Here is a 7,063-nt window from a genome sequence, read left to right as displayed (position 1 = left end):
CTTTACTGCTCTATTTAGAATTTTACAAACAATAATATTCCATGTTATTGCAACGCATCAAAAGACAGAAAACATAAAGTTGTCTCCAGTTTATGGAGTTTCTTTCACTGATGCAAAATAATATTTCTCTCCCTCAGAGCCAACTCATTCCTCCACCAATTTGAAACAATCCCTCCAAACAACAGACGTTAACGGAGGTTTCTTTTGTGGCGAACTCGTGAGTAAGCCTATATCGAGCAACGTGAAAATGCAGTTTAAAGTTCAAAAGGGTAGCTGCTGATGGGATTAATGTGGCAGAAAAGTTGTTACGGTTGATCAAATGTAACCAAAGGGATGTTATATTCTTCCCATGGTTGATAACTCAAAGCACGTCGCTGGTTTCTGGTCCTTAATCTGGTTTCTGACCTCAAAATTTAAGCTAAATTTGGAACAATCACATGACCTGGAAAGATCTGGAATTATTATTATTATTATTTTCCTATGTCAGGTCAGCCAATTATATTTAACTCAAAGAAAGGCTGGAAGCATGTGGCTGAAAACTGAACAGTGGAAAAGATCACAACAAAGATACATTTGTCTTATTATTGTCAAGGCAAATATGTCTCCTGGTCATATTTGAGTCTGTCTTTTACTCCCAAACTCCGAAAGTTCCACATTCAGGCCCAAACACTGGACTTCCTGAATGTCTTTCCTGTGGCTATTTCAGGTGGTGGTCAGTTCCTTTATTCAGCACAGAAATATGCATTGAAAATGCAACTCTTTAACTTGCATATCTTGTCTAAATTGAGTCTAAACAAATACTACGAAGCTACAGAATAGACAACGATAGACGCAGGTGTTCAAGAAGATGCCTACAGGTCTACATATCGAGGTCGATCAAATAACTAAATTTTGACTTCCTAAATCAAAATGCATCGCTTTATCATGTTTTTGTCCAAATTTTAGCCTCAGAACCTCCAAGATTCCTTCTTAAATTTAGAGCAATTGCTCCAAACAATGGACATCTACTTTAAGATGCATAAAGATGTCTAAATGTCAAAGAAGTTGTTGATGCGATTGATGTAATGGCCTAACCAGCAGTCGACAAGTCCTTGTCTTTATTTAGCTGTAATCAGGCTATAAAAGCTAAGACGACATCATTAGCCCCCAAAGACAACGTTACCTCCCATGTTTACGTTGCTAAAAAGGCGAATAGATGTGTTTTGAAATCTAAATGTGACTAAGAACTTGTGAGCCTTGATAAACTGGGAGCATAGTCTAACCTTGTGTATGTCGTGAACATGTTAACGTCTGACTTTCACCTTCAAAAGCTGAAGATTTTAAAAGAAACATGAAACACTTTCTCCTAGAACTCCCATCAAAATATTTCTTTGGAGCAACTGTTTGATAAACTCGCTGATCAGTATAGAGCTCCTGTTCAAACTTAGTCCACACGCTGACATTGAAACTCATACCATGAGCATAGAACAGACAACACTGCCTTGTGTTTAAACACTAAGAAAAATGAAAAATGAAATCCGGACATCTCTTCGCCTTTTCAGACGGAAGACAACGGGGTTTTTTTTTTAACGTCTTTTCAACCTAAGGCTTCCCTCCATCCTCTCCGTCCCTCTTGTCTGTTTGACGTCTGCTCCCCCGTGTTCGCCTCATGCGAGACGAATCTGTTGACAACAAGGTCGGCCTGCAGACCAAACTTTACTCCTACTCCCCCCCCCTCCGTCCCACATCATCCCCTCGGAAGGATATGTCCATGAGGGTGTTATTATCTGGTATTAATAGATGCAGCCCCGGGAAGACAAAATCAGCTATTGATAATTGCAAGGAGTCCACGGCAGCCATACTGTATCGATCGGCATGTCCTCCACTCCCCCTGGTACCGGGAGATAAGGAGACACACTCTTTAGAGCAATATAATTTCTTTTGACCTATCTGCTTGCTACAGACTTATGATGAATAGCCGCAGTGGCCGGAGTCTTTTATCACCAAAGTTACCCCCCTTGATATAATATTGATTCTTTATAACTAGCTCACCGCACAAAAATCAAACTGTCCACTTGGCCATCATCATCATCAATATCATCACAAAGGCAGCAGAATGAAGATCCCCCCCCACTCCCCTTCACCGCCCCATGCCTCAGAGAGGGAGAGCCCTTACAATCCCCTCCGTACAGGCTTAATCTTTTATTTTGCTGATGATGAAAGGGAACGTGGGGGAAAGGAAGTAAGGTGCCATTTAAGTCCAGGTGCCACTTTAATTCGGGGTGGACACAGGAGGAGGGGCTTAGAGGGGGAGATCCAAAAAGTCCAGGGAAAATCATTAGGATAGGGTTTTATCCTGTTTGGGATGTAATGAACTCACAGACGCTATAAAAAGGTTTTCATAGGCTACGTAAGTTTAGGGAGGAAAATTCCAGAAGTTTTAATGACATTTTCAAACATTTTATATGAGTAAGAATCTTACCCTCAAATGTTGATTAGAAATTAACTAAAACTGTCGCATCAGTCCACTGTTATTATTACACCGCCTGTAACAGAAACATGTTTGTATGGCTTTTGTTTTGAATGAATTAAAAACAAAACAAAACAACCTACTAATAAAGTTGTTATTGAAAAAGTTCCCATTTAGCAACGATGCCAATGGTATTAGGAGGTCCAGGTTCTTAATTCTGATAGTTACTGTGAACGGATGGCATATGTTCACACAACTTATATATATATATATATATATATATATATATATATAAACATTCACATTCCACCTTATAAAGGCAGATTTTAACTAGAAGTGTTGTGGGACATGATCTCCAAATGTTAAAATGCCACAATATTTTTAGTCAAAGCTGATTTGGTCTGACAAAATAACATTACGGTATTATTTTCAAATAATAAGTTAGACACTAGTTTTATGTATGTTGGAGGCTCTTATTTTGAAGTGGAAGAGGAAGTAGTTATTGAATTGGTTTGTTGTGTTGACTAAGTGGAGCTGGCAGACAACACTTGCTTAGGAGTTGAAGACGCATCGTCTCTTTGAATTAATTTATCTGCCCGCATTTTGGGAACAAGACAGGATAAGGAAACACTAACAGGCAGGACACAAAAGATCTGTAAGGACTGTAAACAAACACACAGACGGCTAACTATTAGCCGCTAAGCACAAATAGGTGGCCCTTAACTTAACCTATTTTTCTTAAGGGGCTGTGAAAAATGTGCAACTATTGGCCCCCATCAGTGCTACACTAAATGGCTGTTTCACAATTTTTATAGTGTCTGTATTACATGTAACAATATTTATCTAGAAGGATAATTCTACACTGAAAAGTCAATCTTTAAAAGAGTTTGAGAATTTTAAAATCTGTGTTCTCCGTGTGAAGATGCGCAAAAAGAAGATTTTGCAATTATATTTCAACCATTACGACAAGCAGCAGCAGACATTCAACTACCCTGAGACCAGTCTAACCAGAACTGGAGATCTTTAAACAATTGATTGAGCCCTGTACTGATGAAAACAAATAATAATTTTTTTTTTTTTTGCCTCTAAATATTGGAAAAGCTATTTTGTTTTTATGGACCCATAGTTATGCCTCTATTTCAGCAACATTTCATAGCTTCATCAAATATCACGTTTTACATTTGTTGTTCCTTTTGAACATAGGATGATAAAATGATCCCAAAAAATCTTAACAGTTAAAATTTAAGTAATTGTATTAACCTAAGTGCCTCTTAAAAGTGAGTTGGAATCTACGTTGTTTAATTTAACATTTTTATTCCCCCCCCAAAAAAATATTATTGAGATCTAATCCAAATAAAAATCGTAAAATATTTACTTTTTTTTTTTTTTTTTTTTGCTTTCAGCGGTTAAAATCTGTCGCCGCTAATGAATTACAATTAGACTCGCGCATTTCCGACGCCGACAGCAGAAGGGAAAGCAAAAACTAAAACCTTGTTTAATGATGCTGTCGGTACCGGATGCGGCTCACTGTTTTGGCTGCCCCACCGAGGCCACTCACTCTTCCAACGAGAGAGTCACCAAACGCTGCTGCTGCTGGAGGAGAAGGGAAGAGGAGGAGGAGGAGGAGGAGGAGGAAGAAGAGGTGGTGAAGGGAGTGGGGGGGGGGGGGGGGGGGGGGGGGAGTAGGCAGGGAGGGTGGGAGAGAAGAGGAACGCGTAATCTCCCAAACATCCGTTGTTAACCACTTCACCCCCTCTGGATCCGTGCGGCAAGGTAAGAAAAAAGCCTGCGCGGCTTGGCCCTCTCTGCATCGTAAAGTGCACAGGCAGGCGGGTGTAGCAGCTCCTCTCCTCTCCTCTGCTCTCCGGGGCTGAGGCTGAGGCTGAGGCTGGCTTCCACTGCGGATAGAGAGCGGATGGAGGCCGGGCACGGAGCAGGACACCAAGAGGGTAATTTAACTTTTACATTCCTTACTTTTCTTTTTTGTTCTCCCGCTCTCTCTCTCTCTCTCTCTCTCTCTCACACTGTCGCTGTGTACAGTTAGGGGAGTTGGCGTGTGTGTGTGTGGGTGTGTGCGCGTGTGTGTGTGTGGAGGGGGTGTTCAATATTTACCACACGGAGCCATCCATCGCTGGGACATGATATTACACGCGTGTTCCGGGGAGTGGGGAAGCATTTCATATGCCCGCTGAAGTTGCGCAGCATGAGAAAAAAAAAGAAAAAAAAAAAAGTGAGGATTGCGTAAGCGACCAATCAGGGGTCTTTGCGGCGCCGCAACCGACGCGCTTACAGACACAACCGCGCGCTTGCGCGCACACGCAAACACACGCCGCGCGGGCTACTGTAGCAGCCAACGGCGCACAACCCGGAGCACCATCTGCACCAATCAGACAGCTGGGAACCCCCACCCCCCCTTATTAATATGATCATCTCTGAAGACAAATTTTATTAGTTATTGCGCGTCTATCGTCACATTGCTTCTTAACGCCAATTCTGAACTATTTCTAGTAACACATGGACAACTCAGACTTGCAGATTATAATAATATCATATCAGGTCCTATAACTTGAAGGGTTGTCATTTTCTGCAAGGGTCAATGTAATTTTAATAAAAGCACATTTATGCAAATTCATAAAATGTTTATATTATTTGCATTTTGAAACAAGTTATAGTCTAGGTTGTTTCGGTGTGTGGAGATATTACAACTGCCCCAGCTGATACACACGTTCAGGTATTAAAATGACTTTAATTGGTTGAAGTATTTACTGAAAATGTCCAGACATTTTACAGTTACCGTGCCCAAACGGACTGACAAATATTTACTGGAAAAACCTGAGAAGTCCTGTCAAAATCGGAAAAATTGACTTAATACATGTGTCAGCATTTATTCTTAAGAGAGTTGGATTTCAGTCGAACGTTCTGGCTCGCTTCGAAATAAAATTAGGGGGGGGGAAGTTAACTTTAACACTGTACAGTTTCAACATTTCACTTGAAGTCAGGGTAGCCCAAGGAGAGTTTGTGGATTTCATTTTCACACTAATGAACTTTAGCAGTTGAACTGTGGGAATGTTGCGAGGGAAATCGCAAACTGTATTGTGTGAAAAGCTTTTACTTTGGGCTGATGTGGGTGAACTTACAGCCTGATCCTGCCTGCGTTCATTTAACATGACAGCGTTGGGTTTTGGGTGTAACCCAACACACTCTGTTGGGTTTGAACAAAAAAAAGAAGAAAAAAAAGTGTTAAAGTTTATAACGTTAAGGATAAGGAAAGGGGTTGTTAATAATAATAATAATAATAATAATAAACACAAAAAATATATTTTACATATATTGCATTAAAAATGATCAGGTTTTTTTTTTTAATTGAACAATCTCACAGTGTTAAAATGTATAACTTTTTACGTGACAATTCGTCTTCATGTGGAAAATGATGCCTGAGATCCCTGTACTTTGCAGGTGAAGAGTTAAAAACACACAAGCAAAACTTCTTCCTCTGGTATTTAACAGAAGCATTTTTCATTGTGTTTTTTATTTATTTATACACGACTCAGAGTTTTTGTCAAGGAGGTCCAAGGGGATTTTAAAAATAAAATAAAAATGAATATGTCAAAAACTTTGCTTTACAAAATGCTGTATAAATAAAGTTGAGATGACTGATCAGCACTGTATAGCAAGGTCGCCACAGAGAGTTGAAAAGATTGTTGCTACAAGTAATTTTTGGGTGAAACTAAATGAGTTTAGATCACACTCCACGTTTAATTGCATTTTTACACAGGATTTATGAACACATTTTTGGTCAAAGTATGATTTTGTTTTTAAATTATGGTGATACATTTTTTATTAGTCTGACCTTTTTTTAACTTTTACCCAATAATAATAATAATAATAATAATTTTTATTAAAACAAGCAAAGTAGTTTAATTTCTTAATCTTTGGAGTTGTGGTTAAGGGCCACACAAACTCATTCCTCAGGACCATAAATGGCCCAAGAGCCACACGTTGGACATCTCTGCATATAGCTCGTGCTAGCTAACCTTGGTAGCTTTTCCTAATTGAAATGAAGAAAAATCATTTCTTCATTTTAGAAGAAATGACTTTTACATCACACACATTTACATTATTAAAAGTATAGTTTTAATTTAAATGGCTTCTATTCTTTTATCTAAACAACAAACTGGGCCACATTTTTGTGACTCATTATTTGGGTAAATAATAGAGTAATTAACATTTTGGATAAAAAAATAAAATAAAAAATAACAAAGCTGCCTGACCGAACAACGCACTGTGCATCTTTTTATTTCCAGACGGTTTGTAGCGTTGCACTCTGCCACACATCTCTTAGTTAACTATGTAAGACGCACACAATCTGATACATAATTGTGGACATCATGAATTAGTAATGGCTATTGTAGCTGGGGCTCCACTAAGTGGCAAGTGGCTGTGAGCCTGCACTGAACGTGGAGTGTTTTTACTCTCCCTCAGATCACAGACTCAGCATCTACTGCCTCCATTCTGAGAGCCTAACCAGAAATTATATTATTTACCATATCAGGCCCCCGTTGCTTATCTCGCCTCGGCCGAGACGCCCGGAGATAAAAAGCGGCTGTACCTGAG

At 39.4% G+C, this 7,063-nt stretch overlaps 1 long non-coding RNA gene across 1 annotated transcript in view; it reads left to right on the top strand.

The window, feature by feature from the left end:
* Positions 1–4,138: 4,138 nt before the first annotated feature.
* LOC116717762 (uncharacterized) overlaps positions 4,139–7,063 on the top strand; it is a 71,248-nt gene continuing 68,323 nt past the window's right edge. The window contains exon 1 of the long non-coding RNA XR_004338801.1: positions 4,139–4,398. This is a non-coding gene — a long non-coding RNA (uncharacterized LOC116717762). The remainder of the gene's footprint in view (positions 4,399–7,063) is intronic.

This window comes from Xiphophorus hellerii, chromosome 3 (assembly GCF_003331165.1).
Source record: "Xiphophorus hellerii strain 12219 chromosome 3, Xiphophorus_hellerii-4.1, whole genome shotgun sequence".
Taxonomy (NCBI): domain Eukaryota; kingdom Metazoa; phylum Chordata; class Actinopteri; order Cyprinodontiformes; family Poeciliidae; genus Xiphophorus; species Xiphophorus hellerii.
This window is presented reverse-complemented; position numbering and strand designations above follow the sequence as displayed.